The following is a 14,825-nucleotide window of genomic DNA, read 5'->3' as shown; positions in this document are numbered from 1 at the left end:
TCATTACTTAGCTACAGCTATAGCCACAAAGCACCCACTCAAATCTCCTAATTCTGTTTTCTAGTGGAGATGAAGTTTCTAAGTGGAAAATACCACACAGTGAATGTTAAACTATTTTGATTTTGCTACGTATGATTTTCTTGGCGATACAGAATTATGAATCTTCTTTTCCCCATATTTTTCTCTTCCTTTTCTCTATGCTTTCTTGACCCTTCTGGAGTGAGGAAGGGGTCTTCTGTATCCTGAAAACAAGGTTACAAGGTCTAGGATCCTTTGACGCCAAATTCCGTAAATTCATGCACCAAAATGGTGGTTTTATGAGGGTCACGCTACTCTATCCCCTTCCTCTAGTGCAGAGATTGGCAAACTATGGCTATTGGTCAAATCTAGCCTGCCACCTTTTTTTGGAGATAGAATTGGCATATAACATTATATTAGTTTCAGGCGTACAACATGATTTGTTGTTTGTATATTTGACAAAATGGTCACCACAGTAAATCTAGTTACATCTCTTTTGAAATCCCATGAACTAAGAATTTTAAAACATTTAAAAATAGAAAAACCAATCAAAATAAGACTATTACATGACATGAGAAAATTATGATATTCACATTCAGTGTCCTTAAAATAAGACTGTATTAGAACACAGCCACACCCATTCATTTATGTATTTTCTATGACTGCTTTCACACTAGAATTGTAGAGTTGAATAAACTTGACAGAACAGATGGCCCACCAAACCCTAGCGTGCTATCTTCCCTTTTAGAGAAGTTCCCCAAAGCTGCATCACAGCAGTGCCTTGCTCATATAATGGCTGCTTAACTTAATTCAGCTTTACTAGAGAAGCTGACTGAAACGGAGACTGGTGAGCAAGTTTATTGGGGACTGTTGTGAACAACCTCTGTGGTGGAGTGGACTGAGGAAAGAAGAAGAGGTTTCCACCTTCAGAGAGCTCTGAAGTTGGGGTGGTCCTTCAAAATAGATCCAAATGAAAATCGGAGGCTTGGCTTTGGTTCTCCAGCTTAGGTAGGAGGCATCACCTTAGCTGAGGCAGTTCAGTGGGGGGCAAAATTCCCACAGTGGAAGTCAAGGGTGAGCCTTCTACAGCCAAGCTCTGAAAGCTGCTGGGGGAATAAGTTTGTCATCCAGAAGGAGGGACCTTTGGAGCCAAACAGCATCCTCTACCTGTCTCAGCATATGTATCTGTAGAGTGAATGATTTTTTCTTTACAATATATAATATTATATAAGGAAACCTGATTACATAATAATTCAGAAATGTTATTCACTATTTTAAATCTATCATAATAATAGCTGCTGTGTTTTAATTACTTTCTATGTGTCTGGCACCATTTTTAGCATTTTGTATGGATTATCTTATATAATTCTCAAAATAACCTTATGAGAGAGAGTGCCTTTTTTTTAAACAGAGGATTCATCTGGGTTCAGAGAAGTTAAGTAATTTGTACAAAGACACACATTGGGTGGTGCAGCTGGTAGAACTGGATTTGAAAATCCTGGTTCTTAACTACTACCACTTACTCTGGTGTTGACCACTGTGTTTGTCTCATTAAAAACTATATTCTTTGTGTTTTCTACTCTTAGGGAAAAGAACTCAATCTCATGTTACTTCATTTTTTCTTTATAGTATTTTGCTTGATGATATTTATTTGTATATCTTCTCCCCTCCAGAAGATAAGCTTTGATTTATTTTTTTTCCATGTCTGAAACAGCACTTGCACATAGTAGGCACCCAATCAATATATGCCAACTGGATGAGTGGGTTTTGGTTGTGTTGGGTACTGTTATCTGGTGGTTGAAGTGCAAGACCAAATTATGAAAACCTGATAATTGTGACTAGAAAAGAGCACTATCGGGAGTTGCCCTTCCAGGAGAAAACTGACTGAATAAATGAGCTTAATTTCTTATAGCAAGTTAGTAAATAGTATACTAAAATGCATTATAATAAAATATTATCGTGGATATTTTCCCTTTTGCTAACTTACTGAAAAATAATCTGTTACAAAGTCCAGACATACCTTGGAGATATTGCAGGTTCAGTCTCAGACTACCACAATAAAGTGAGTATCAAAATAAAGTGAGTCATAATCTTTTTGCTGGTGGAGGGTCTTGCCTTCAATTTGTGAAGAATGTAACATCTGTGAAGCACAATAAAGAGAAATGCAATAAGATGAGGTATGCCTGTAGACTGTTTCATTTTTTTCAATGAGCATTTATTTGATGTTCGGTTTTTTTGGGGGGTGGAACATTGGAACACTATGTATTAAACTTATGTAGGGAAGACACACCTGTGTGTGTACACACACAGAGAAGTGGGCTCTGTTCTTTGCAAGCTTACTATGTTGTTGGTGAGACCTACCAAATAACTAGAGAACAAGTACCAAAGCCACTTATCAATCAAGAACTTGACAAAGTGGTACAAACAAGTATACAATGATCAGTGATGGCAACTCAAGTGTGGTAAGTGTTGAAAAGGAGACATGTTAGAAGGCACTGGACAGAGAAAGATCCCAGCACAGGCAAAGATTGCAAGGAGAAATGATAGGTCTAATTACTCTCAAAGAACAAGATTGGATCTAGGCAGATGGATGGGAGACATGTTCCAGGCCAAAGCATGAGAGGGTTTGGTGTGACAGGTGGATGATTATAACTAGAGCTGAATGAATACATGACTGGTCAGTATATTAATTTGCTATTGCTATTATAACAAGTTAGCACAAAATTAATGGCTTAAAACAACACAAACATCATCTTATAGTTATGGTGGTCAGAAGTCCAAAATCATTCTCATTGTGCTAAAATCAAGGTGTTGGCAGGGCTGCATTCGTTGTGGAGGTTTTAGTTTTCAATATCACCTTCACGACAAACATTTTATAGTTCATGCTCTCTGTCCTTTTAAAATTATACTTACAATTATTACAGTTTTATTATTGTAAAAGGTACAAATTAAAACCTGTCCAAGGCAGAGAACATAAGCAAGGTCTGAGAAGGTTTCAAATAGAAAGCTTCTGTCATCCTCAGGGACACATTACCCTTCTGAAGCATCAATTTGAGACAATACATTTAAAATATTTACAGCTTTTATTTCCATTGGTAGACTATTACTCTTTGTTTGGATACAGTTATGAATTTTGTGTTCACTGTGACTTTTCGCATTATAAGGTCTCTTAATTTAGTGAAAACATTGCTTTCACCATGATGTAGTGCTCTACCAAAATTAGTAATGGTTTTATCCTTTCAAAAGTAAAAACTTTGTCTTCAAAGTTTAAGTTTTTGGTGGCTCTCTCGATGGAGCATGCCCACACCTTTCCCCACCCCCTTTCCCCACGTGGGTTTTCCTTGCCTGTCTCTCTCCTAAGCTCCAAGGGTCCTTGTTTTGCCTCTGTAACTTGTCTCCTGAACCAATTTCTTCTATGGGTCACTTCTTGTACCTCTGTGACTTTCAAAAAAAGAACTTTCTCTTATAGTTTGAGTCTTAGCTCTGAATTCCTAGCTAGAACTCAAGTACTGAGGTTGCTGAACTGAGGTCTGGCCTGATTCCACCAGTCTAACACCTGGTGCCAGTCCATCGTCAATACTTTTGGCATTACATGAGGCCAGAGAGCTGGGGTGGGGGGTTGTGCGTGTAGCATGAGCTGCTGGCTCCTTTTCCAGCTGGTCTGTCTGCTCTCCCTGTGATCCAGTCTGCAGGCAGCCCCTGGAGCTGCCTCCCTTGCAGATGAGCCCCAGAGCTCCTTGGGCTGGCTGGTGAATCTCACCTTCTAGCCTGAGAAACAATGACTGAGGTAAACCTTGGCACCACAAACTCTGCAGCCATAAATTTCACTTGCATCCAGTAAAATATAAGCATCCAATTAAACCTATAATCCTCTAAAGTTGCTAACAATCAAGACAAAAAAGTTTAACTTTTTAATTGAATTTGTAATAACATTGATATTAATGTCAGATGTTTTATCTTCAACAGAATGAGCACTCAAAGCTTTATTTTAATTACATAAATTGAATGGCAAAAAATGAACCATTGTTGGAATAAACCAATATTCTCTTTGAAGCATCTGGTGTCATTTAACTTCATAAGAAATTCCTCTTTTGTTCATGGCACAAGCATATTTATAATGATTACATTGGTTCTTTTCTACAAGCACATGGAAAGTCGGAACTAAAAATTAGCAAAATTAATTTAGAATGGGTATTTGATCTCAATGAAAAGTGAGGTATAACATACCTTTGATCTTTCTCGGGTAAAGTTTTAAAATAACTATAACATTTTGTCGTAGATGTCGGTGCTTTTTCAGCAGATTTGTGTTTTCATGTAGTCAGTAATACTGTGATCACTGTGGCTGATGATGAATGCTGACAACCATTTTTTCTAAAGTTAACACATTCACCATTTTTTCTTCAGAAATGAAAATTCAGTCCTTAATTACACTTAGTATTCTTTCTTTAAAAAAGATTCTACTTTTTTTTTTTTTAGACAGAGGAGGAGGGAGAGAGAAAGAGAGGGAGAGAAACATTAATGTGTGGCTGCCTCTCACGCACCCCCTGCTGGGGACCTGGCCTGAAACCTGCGCATGTGCCCTGACTGGGGATCAAACTGGTGACCCTTTGGTTCACAGGCCAGTGCTCAATCCACTGAGCCTCACCAGCCAGGGCCATTTTTTTCTTTTTAAAATAGACTTTGGACCCTGACTTGTGTGGCTCAGTTGGTTGAGTGTTGTCCCAAAAAAAGTGAAGGATCACTCGTTGCATTCTTGGTTGGGGCACATACCTGGGTTGCAGGCCCAGTTCCCCGTTGGGGTGTGTGCGTGAAGGAACCGATCAATGTTTCTCTTCTTTTCTTTTTTCCTCCCTCCCCTTCTCTCTAAAAATCAATAAATAAAATCTTTTAAAAACTAGACTCTGTTTTTTAGAGAATTTTTAGGTTCACAGCAAATTGAGCAGAAGAGACAGAGTTCCCATATATCACCTGGGCTGGCACACATACAACTTCCCCCACTCTCAATATCCAGCATCTGAGCGGTACATTTGTTACAATCTATGAACCTGTGTTGACATATCATAATCGCCCAAAGTCCATAGTATACCTTAGGCTTCGCTTTGGTGTTGTACATCCTATGGGCTTTGACTAAAATACAATGATGTGTGTCCATCCTTACAGTACCATACAGAATAGTTTTACTTCCCTAAACACCCCCTGTGCTCTGCCTACTTATACCTCCTAACCGTGGCAATCACTGATCTTTTTACCGTTTCCATAGCTTTGTCTTTTCCAGAATGTCTTATAGCTGGAATCATACAGTACATATTTTTTTTTCTGGAAAGATTGGCTCCTTTCTCTTAGTAATATGTATGAAGATTGAGATCTTCAGATATCCTGTGTACAGCCTGTGCACTCATATTTCCTGCAATACAGGCTACTTGCCAGCAATGGCTATGCAGAAAGGGTCAGCAACCAGGTCTCAATCTGGGCCAGCTCAAATGAGTTCTAGCAGTTACTATGAGGACATACTATGGAGGACATAAACCCCCTAGAGTGGGGAGCCCCACATTTAATCACTCCTGAATACACCAAGGTATTTCTTCATGTCAAGGCTTTCCCCTTAATAACTCTTTCTCCCAAATGCAGAACATTCAGAAAAGGTACCAGCCCTAGAGTTGGGGGTGAAGTGGGGGAGTGACCACTGGTGATCTGCCTCCGTTTTCCTCAGATCCTCAGTACTGGTTATGGACTGCTCTGTCTGATTTCACTTCTGAAAACACCCATACCAGGGGGTTGAATCTCTGAAGAGTTTCTCATAGTTTTCTCTATATGATAATATTATCTCTCAGAGACTGATCTTACCTAAGGGAACCAGTTGTCCTAGTTCAGCATCTTGACTGATACTCAAATGATCTTGAGGATTCATTTTGTAGGAATAAGTTTTATGATTACTGTATTTATTCATCTTTGCTGTTGAGAGTGTTCTAAATGTTCAAACTGCTGATAAAGTGTCTGAAGTATTCAAAAGCATTAGTTACATTAATTTGTTATTGCAGCTTAAATTATTCAAGAAAATTTAATTAAGACAGCATTTAATCTCTATGTCTTTAACAAAAAGTGACTTTCCCAGTTTTGTTCATTATACATAAACATTTGATAAATTGAATATTAGAGTGAAGTCTAGGTGGTGGTGGGTTTTTTACTCTATACACAAAAGTGTCTCAGGCTTTAAAGTCTCCATTAAGAAATGGAAATCCGAGGACACATGGACAAAAACTAGGGGTGGGGGGTAATGGGGGGAAGGGGGGAAGGTTTGGTGGGTGGGCTGGAATGGGAGTAGGGGGGAGAAAACTGTACTTGAACAATGATTAAAATAAAATAAAAATTAAAAAAAGAAATGGAAATCCATTAGTCAAATAAATATTGTAAAAGTTCAAGTATCCCAGTGACCAAAAATGCTAATAGAGGCAACAAGAGACCATCACTTATTAATCAATTTAGCAAAACAAAACAAAACAAAACAAAAGGAAAATCCCAAACCTGCCCTGACCAGTGTGAGTCAGTTGGTTGGGTGCCATCTCACAAAGCAAAAGTTCACAGGTTCGATTCCTGGCCAGAGCACAGGTCTGGGTTATGGGTTGAATCCCTAGTCAGGGCACATACAAGAGGCAACTGATGGATGTTTCTCTCCTCCTCATTCTCTTCTCCCTTTCTTGTCTCTAAAAATAAATAAATAAAATCTTAAAAAAACCAAGCCTGTGTTAGCATTCCTACTAGGGGGACATGCACAATGGATGATTGCTTAAAAGGAATCTTACATTGTGAGAGGGAAATGCATTGGCTCAAAACTTTAGGAAATGATATGAAGTAAGTATTCACAGTGACAAAATGTCTACATCGCAACCTCATTTCTGGAAATGTATCCTAAAGAAATAGTTTTAAAGTGTATATAACAGATAGGGTACTTTAAAAAATATCAATATGGTTTTTATTTTTTAACAGTCATATATATATATGACTGTTTTTAGTTGACCTGATGCATCTATATGTGTAGTGATAAGGATGAGGAGGTAAGGTTGTTGCAGCATGAATGCAGAGACTAAAAATAAAAATCAATCTTCAAGCTTTGGCTACTAAAATAGAATTTTCAGTTGAGAAAAATTCTCTGTTGGTTTGGTCACCAGGCCGACTAGAACAAAAGTCACATAATATAAATACAAAAAAAGAAGAGCACATTGATATTTTAGAAAGAGAAAAAGATTTTTAAACTCTTTTATTCCCTTTAATGTATTGTTTAGGTCAGTGTCCAGTTGTACAGAACAGGCTGCACTTGAAGTAGTTCAAGCAGGAAGAGACTAAAGATTTGTAGGAAGAGCTGAAGAAAAACTCTTTACTTTGAGCTTACAGGAACAACTTCTACAGACTCACCACTACCGAACCTGGCCATCAAGATACCTGCTGCTTCTTATATAACCAGGAGGGTCCTGGCTCCAGAATTTGCTGTTATTGCCACAACCATAATCAGGAAACTGCTCCTGTGAGCTCCACAGCTGCGTCATTCCTGCTATGATCCATGCAAAATGAATGCCCGGCATCTTGTCTTTCAACACTATGACTGAATCCTGAAACCTCTGTTAATGCTGCCACAGGAAACCAAATGCCTACAAAACCATGTTTGCTACCCAAAATGGTATAAGCAGCAGAAGCTCAGCCTCTGTCTTACTTCCACTTTCTAAATTAAGCATGGATGCATCTGATGGTCTGATTTTAAATCACACCCAGAATTCTAATCACAAGGAAGCCTAGGTTTTGCTTTCTGGCCACTGCAGAACAGGAAGTGGGTGAAATGGATGTTGAATGCCAAGCTACTATACCATCACATGTATTAAAATCCAGGTCCAGGGGACTGCATAATATTTATAATGAGGAATCTTAAACTCTAAGGTGATGGTATTAGGAAGTGGGACTCTTGGAGGTGATTAGGTCATGAAAATGGAGACTTCATGAATCAGGTCAGTGCCCTTATAAACCCCAGAGAGCTCTCTCACCCTTTCTGCCATGTGAGGACACAGCAAGAAAACAGCTATCTACAAATTAGGAAGCAGGCCCTCAATCAGTCCCCAGAGACTGTTTGGAATTCCCAGTCTCCAAAGCTGAGAGAAATAAATGTTGTTTAATCTACCCAGCCTATGGTATTTTTGTTATAGCAGCCTGAATGGTCTGAGACATGGCCCTTAGCCAGTAACAACTGAAGAACACATTGGCAGGAAAGCCTCGCCTCCTTATCTCCAATTGGGACAAACTGGGGGGCACTACACTTCAGTTGAACTGTGGGATCAGGCTGCAGCTGTCTTCCTAAGGATTTTGCTACCAATTACAATCTTGTGTTTGCCTTCTCCTGCTTTCTTATCCTGCTGTTCTGTTCCCACTTTTGAAAAAGTTTATCCCAAAAGTACTTCTTCATACATTGCATGTGGATCGTCGCCTCAGGGTATGCTTCTAGAGAACCTAATCCCAAAATGTCTCACCCACCATTAAGGCTCAGTGCCCCTATGTGTACATCAAACACACATGAAAGAGAAAGTAGAAAGTCATTCCCTTCAAGCTCATGAGACTGTAGGAAGGGTAGGAAAGGTGGATAGGGGGAAAGCATGTAGTCAGTCATGTATCCTGATCACCCCTCTGTAAACTTGGAGTTTAGAATAGGAAGCTACAAGAGACACTGTAGAATTAGATCACTTAGTATCCTTTGCAACCACCCTCTAGCTTATTTTCCTGTACAAGCAAACCTGGAAATTTAAAAACAACATTTGTCACAGTTCTTTGCCTCTGGACTTCTGTATGTGACCCAGTTTCTTAAATCAACTTGGAGGCAGCAACATGAGTTAATGGTTTCATGTGGGAAGTGTTGATCATCTGGAAAGTATAGGGGCTGATACATTCTGTCCTCACCCATGGGGGAGTTTCTGGTATTCAGTGTCAAAGATCTGAGTGGTGGGTTTGGGAGAAAACTGTGTGTTTTCCTAGGCTCCATTAACTCTTGATATTTTGATCCTGAGGATATAGCTTCTTTATATTTTGATTTTGAGAGTATATCATCTAGGTCCATTCAGATTATTTAATATAGTTTAATACACATTTTGTGCCAGATTAGTTTGTGACTCCTGTTCTCTACAACTAAGAATCCTGGCAGACACAGAAGGTGGTTAAGAGAGGTTGAAGATAAAGCTGAGATAGGGTCATTGTCCCACTTGCCCCAGAAACAAGGGACAATGGAGTGGTTAGATAGAGATAACTAGAGCTAGTACTCCAAAGCTGCGCTTGGTTCTTAAATGGCACCAGGAAATTTGGAGATTTCTGCATGCCCCCAGTGGGCTGCCTAGAGTCTAATTGGGTAGCACACCAGAGTGGGTTGCTATAGCACTGGTGTCTAAAATGAATGACAGTCACAGCGTGTTGTAGATTATGAAAATGGCCACAAAATATTTCTTTCCCCCATACATGCCCTTTGGTAGTGTACTCTTATGCTTGTTTTAGCCAATGGGACATTACCAAGCATTATGAAAAAATTGGCTTGAAAAAAATTGCACAGTGGAGTTTGCTCTCTTTCTGCTTTTTGAAACTCAGCTGCTATATGAAACTGTCTGGATTTGCCTGCTAGATAACAAGGGATATGTGGTCTAGTAACCCTCATAGGCACTGCCTACCACCACACTTGTGAATGGGGCCCTGTGAGGCCCTCCAATCCGTGGCTGACCTGCCAGTTGACCATAAACACATAAGTAAGCCTAGCTGAAATCACTTGAGTTTGGCTCAGACAAGGAACTGCCCAGCAGAATCATGAGCTAAATAGCTGTTTTAAACCACTAAATTTTAGGGTGGTTTATTGTTCAGCTAAAACTAACACACATATCAAGACTTCAGAGGTTTCTTAGGCACTGCTGGGAACTAAGATCAGGCCAGGTTGTCAGAAAAACAGGTCACAAATAGCATCAGTCAAAATTTCAGCAGCGGATGCCTGAAGAACACACATGGATAGCATCAGATCAATATCATCTTATGGACTCCATCTTTTTCCCCTAGTTCCATGAGGTAGAGTAAGCCCTGTAGGCTTCTTAAAGATAATAGGAGATGCAAAACAAACAAACAAACAAACAAACAAACAAACCCTGAAACCTGGGCTCATCCAAATGAAACTCTGTTTAAATCATTAGAATTAATGGAATTTACCAGGTTGGACTAAAACTTAATTTTTACTCTATCTTGTGGAGTGAAGAGGAATATACCAGTTATTTAAAAAATGGGACTTCCGGCAAGATGGAGGAATAGGTGGACGCACCGTATCTCCTCGTACAACCAAGATTAGAAAACCAATAATTTACAACAATAATTTACTATCAGAATAACACCCAGATCCGGCAGAGGATTTATCTGAATGGAAGTCGGGCAGCCAAGAAGCTGAAGTAGACCCATATATCCGGACTGGTAGGAGAAGACAGCCAGGCGGGCGCGGAGCTGGCTCGGGTTGGCGGCGCACGGAGGTCGGGGGAAGGTTTGGCGCAAAATCGGCGCAAAAGCCATCGGGCGCACAAGAAAGCAGAAAGCAGTGGTGATCCCTGAGTACGCAAGCTGCAGCTGGCAGACCCAGAGGGGTAGCGATTGTGGACCAGGGCAGAACTCGCGGCCCAGAAGCCCAGACGAGGGTCTGAGTCCAGGGGAACAGAACTACCGCCATTGTTTACTCCCGCCCCGCTCCTGCTACCGCCCTGCCCCCACTTATAACGTCACAATCTAGTGACTGGGGTGCCCAGCCCTGGTGAGCACCTAAGGCTCCGCCCCCCACCGTAACAAGAGCAACCAGACCAGAAAAAAAAAAGGAGAGACGGGGGAAAAAAAAAACTATGTTTTCAACAGAGCAGATCAGTCCCCCAGGACTCATCCTTTTGAGCGATCAAAAATTAGCCAGTCTATCAGATGCGCAGTTCAAAACACTGGTGATCAGAAAGCTCATGGAACTGGTTGATTTTGGACGAAATTTAGATGAAAGAATGCAGATTACCATAAAACAGATGCAGGAAGACACGCGGAGGAGAGCCAATAGTGAAAGGAAGGAATCTGAGTCTCAAAACAATACAGTGGACCAGAAGGAAGATAGAATCAACCAAGAAGGAAAGCATGATGAAATAAGAATTCAAAAAATTGAGGAAAAGATTAAGAGCATCCAAGACACCTTTAAACGTTCCAATATCCGAATTATAGGGGTACCAGAATCAGAAGGGGAAAAGCAACAGATTGAGCACGTATTTGAACAAATAATAAAGGAGAACTTCCCCAATCTGGCAAAGGGAACAGTCTTCCAAGAAATCCAAGAAGCTCAGAGAGCCCCAAAGAAGTTGGACCCAAGAAGAAACACACCAAGGCACATCATCATTACATTAGCCAAGGTAAAAACGAAGGAGAGAATCCTACAAGCAGCAAGAGGTAAGGGGACAGTCACCTACAAAGGAGTTCCCATCAGACTGTCAGCTGATTTCTCCAAAGAGACCTTACAGGCAAGAAGGGGCTGGAAAGAAATATTCCAAGTCATGAAAGACAAGGACCTACATCCCAGATTGCTCTATCCAGCAAAGCTCTCATTTAGAATGTAAAGGCAGATAAAGTGCTTCTCAGATAAGGTCAAGTTAAAGGAGTTCATCATCACCAAGCCCTTATTTTATGAAATGCTAAAGGGACTTATCTAAGAAAAGAAGATAAAGAAAAGACATGTATAGTAAAAGGACAGCAAACTCACAAATATTAACAACCACACCTAAAGCAAAACCAAAAGAAACTAAGTAAACAATTAGAACAGGAACAGAACCACAGAAATGGAGGGCACATGGAGGGTTAGCAGCAGGGGCGTGGGAGGAGGAGAGAGGGGGAAAAGGTATAGAGAATAAGTAGCATAGAATGTAGGTTGAAAATAGATAGGGGGAGGGCAAGAATAGTACGGGAAATGTAGAAACTAAAGAACTCATAAGTATGACACATGGACATGAACTAAAGGGGAAATGTGGGTGGGAGGGGGGTAAAGGGTGGAGGGGAGAGAAGGGGGGAAATGGGACAAATGTAATAGCATAATCAATAAAATATATTAAAAAATGGAGTTATTGTAAGGCAACTCAACATAAGCAACATAACATTTTCTTTTTTAATAATTGATTTTTATTACATTTTTTTTCATTACCATTTCTCCCCTTATACCCTCTTCCACCTCTACCCACCCACCTCCCCACACCCTGCAATCACCACACTGTTGTCCATGTTCATGTCCCCACACCCTGCAATCACCACGCTGTTGTCCATGTTCATGAGTCCTTTTTCTTTTCTGCTCAATCCCTCCACCCTGAACTCACCCCCTTCAAGCTGTCTCTATTTTGCTGGTTAGTTCAGTTTGTTCATTAGATTCCACATGTGAGTGAAATCATACAGTATTTCTTCTCTGACTGGCTTATTTCACTTAGCATAATGTTCTTGAAGTCCATTCATGCTATCACAAAGGGTAAAATTTTCTTCCTTTTTACTACAGCATAGTATTCCATTGTGTTAATGTACCATCATTTTTGTTTATCCACTCATCTACTGATGGACACTTGGGCTATTTCCATATCTTGCCTATTATAAATAACACAGCAATGAACATAAGGGTGCTTATATTGTTTTGAATTAGTGTTTCCAGTTTCTTCAGATAAATTCCCAGAAGTGGAATTGCTGGGTCATAAGGCAGTTTCATTTTTAATTTTTTAAAGTAACTCTATACTGCTCTCCACAGTGGCTGTACCAGTCTGCATTCCCACCAACAGTGCAAAAGGGCTCCCCTTTCTACACAACCTCACCAGCACTTGTTTGTTGATTTCTTGATGATAGCCATTCTGACAGGTGTGAGGTGATACCTTACTCTGGTTTTAATTTTCATCTCTCTGATGATTAACAATGCTGAGCATCTTTTCATATGTCCATGCGGTCATCTGTATGTCCTCTTTGGAGAAGTGTCTACTCAGGTCTTTTGCCCACTTTTTAATTGGATTGTTTGTTTTTTAGTATTGAGTTGTATAAGTTTTTTATGAATTTTGTATATTCACCTCTTATCAGATGTATTAGTGAGTATGTTCTCCCATTCAGTGGGTTGTATCTTTATTTTGTTGATGGTTTCCTTTGCCATGCAAAAACTTTTTAGTTGGATGTAGTCCCATTTGTTTATTTTTTCTTTTGTTTCCCTTACCTGAGGAAATAGATCAGAAAAAAATATTGCTATGTGCAAAGTCTGAGATTTTACTGCCTACATTTTCTCACTAAGGATGGGAGGTATTTTAGATATAAATACCTAGAAACTTCAGTGTAGCAACACAGGGAAGTTCGTAAGACAGGAGCATATGCATACACATGTATATGTGAACAGGAATTACTTATTCTCAAATTCATAGTACCTCAAATTGTGGCCTATAAACCTCTGGTGGTCTGAAGGTTATTTTTAGTCCAAAAATAGTTATAACTGGTTCAGGCACTTGGTGTAGGTTTGCCTTAATTGATCTGTGTTTATTTTTTTCTCAATGGTTCTTCAGTGTTAATGCTTATCTCCAAAGCTAACGTATATACCTATTAATTCAGGGGCTCTCTCTCATCCACTTTTGTATGGCCCCCCAGTTACTTCCCCAATACCCCCAATATTCCTGGACACGTTAATGTAGCATTACTTCTTGGCATTTTGTAATCTCCACTATGTGTGTTGCCTTCCATTGGAGGGATACAAAAAGTATGGTCCAGGTGGCCCAATGTTTTCTAGGATTAAAAACAATCATTTAGATTTTCATTACAGCTGCTTTTCCTCCTAATGACCCAAGAATCCTTCAGATGGAGGGGTAAATTTAAATGACTGCCAGTGTACTGTACTTAGAATCACTACTGCCTCTCAGTGACCAAGGCTTTGGGTATCAGTTTCAAGTCTTTATGATTGAGATTAGGTTTCTACGTTCTCCAGCTGCTGCAACATTAATTAATCATCTTCAGTAGCTTTGTTACTGTGTCAAATTCACTGTGCTTCTTTCTATCTTCAAAATGAGGTCATTCCCAGGAGCATCTCAGTCTCTTATGCAAATAAACTTCTGACCACCTGTTCCAACAATTACCCAGACATGACCAGACAGGCTTGTATCCTTGATTAGTTTTACCTGGTGTCAGAAATATTACTACCATGGCTGATGTGGCTACTCTCCATACAATAATACATAAGTGTGTATAGCATTTTACAATTTAGAAGGGAATTTCCAATCAATGAGCTTACCTAAATATTTTCTAAAACCTGTGAGGTAGGTATTATAATCGCTTTTAGGAGAATTTTTAGTTTCCTCTTGCAAGGATGTTGTGATGATTATAGATATAAAGAAAATATAAGCAAGAGGAGAGAAGGAGAGGGGGTGGAGAGAGAGAGAGGCACGGATTTTCTGATAAGCAGACTCTGACAGAGGTTGAAGAAATTATGAGATTAAAGAAAAGGTACACTTGTAGAAGATCTGTGATCTGGCATTGCTAGACATTGGAGAAGTTTAGGAAAATTAGATAAAAATTGTTTCAGTGATACAGGTGTGGGTTTTTTTCCTCCCTGCATCTCTTGTGCCATTGAGTTTCCTAAAAATGTTGCACTAGGAAGCAGAGGTGATGGAGGTACAAATATGCTATTTCATTTTAAAAATTGGTGAAGGGAAGGATGGCTACTTAAATATGGCCTCTTACTGTAATGCAAGGAAAGTGAAATCTTTGTGGCATCGGAGAAAAAGAATTAAGAGGAT

The sequence above is a fragment of the Phyllostomus discolor genome, chromosome X, assembly GCF_004126475.2.
Source record: "Phyllostomus discolor isolate MPI-MPIP mPhyDis1 chromosome X, mPhyDis1.pri.v3, whole genome shotgun sequence".
In the NCBI taxonomy this organism is placed as follows: Eukaryota; Metazoa; Chordata; class Mammalia; order Chiroptera; family Phyllostomidae; genus Phyllostomus; species Phyllostomus discolor.
This window is presented reverse-complemented; position numbering follows the sequence as displayed.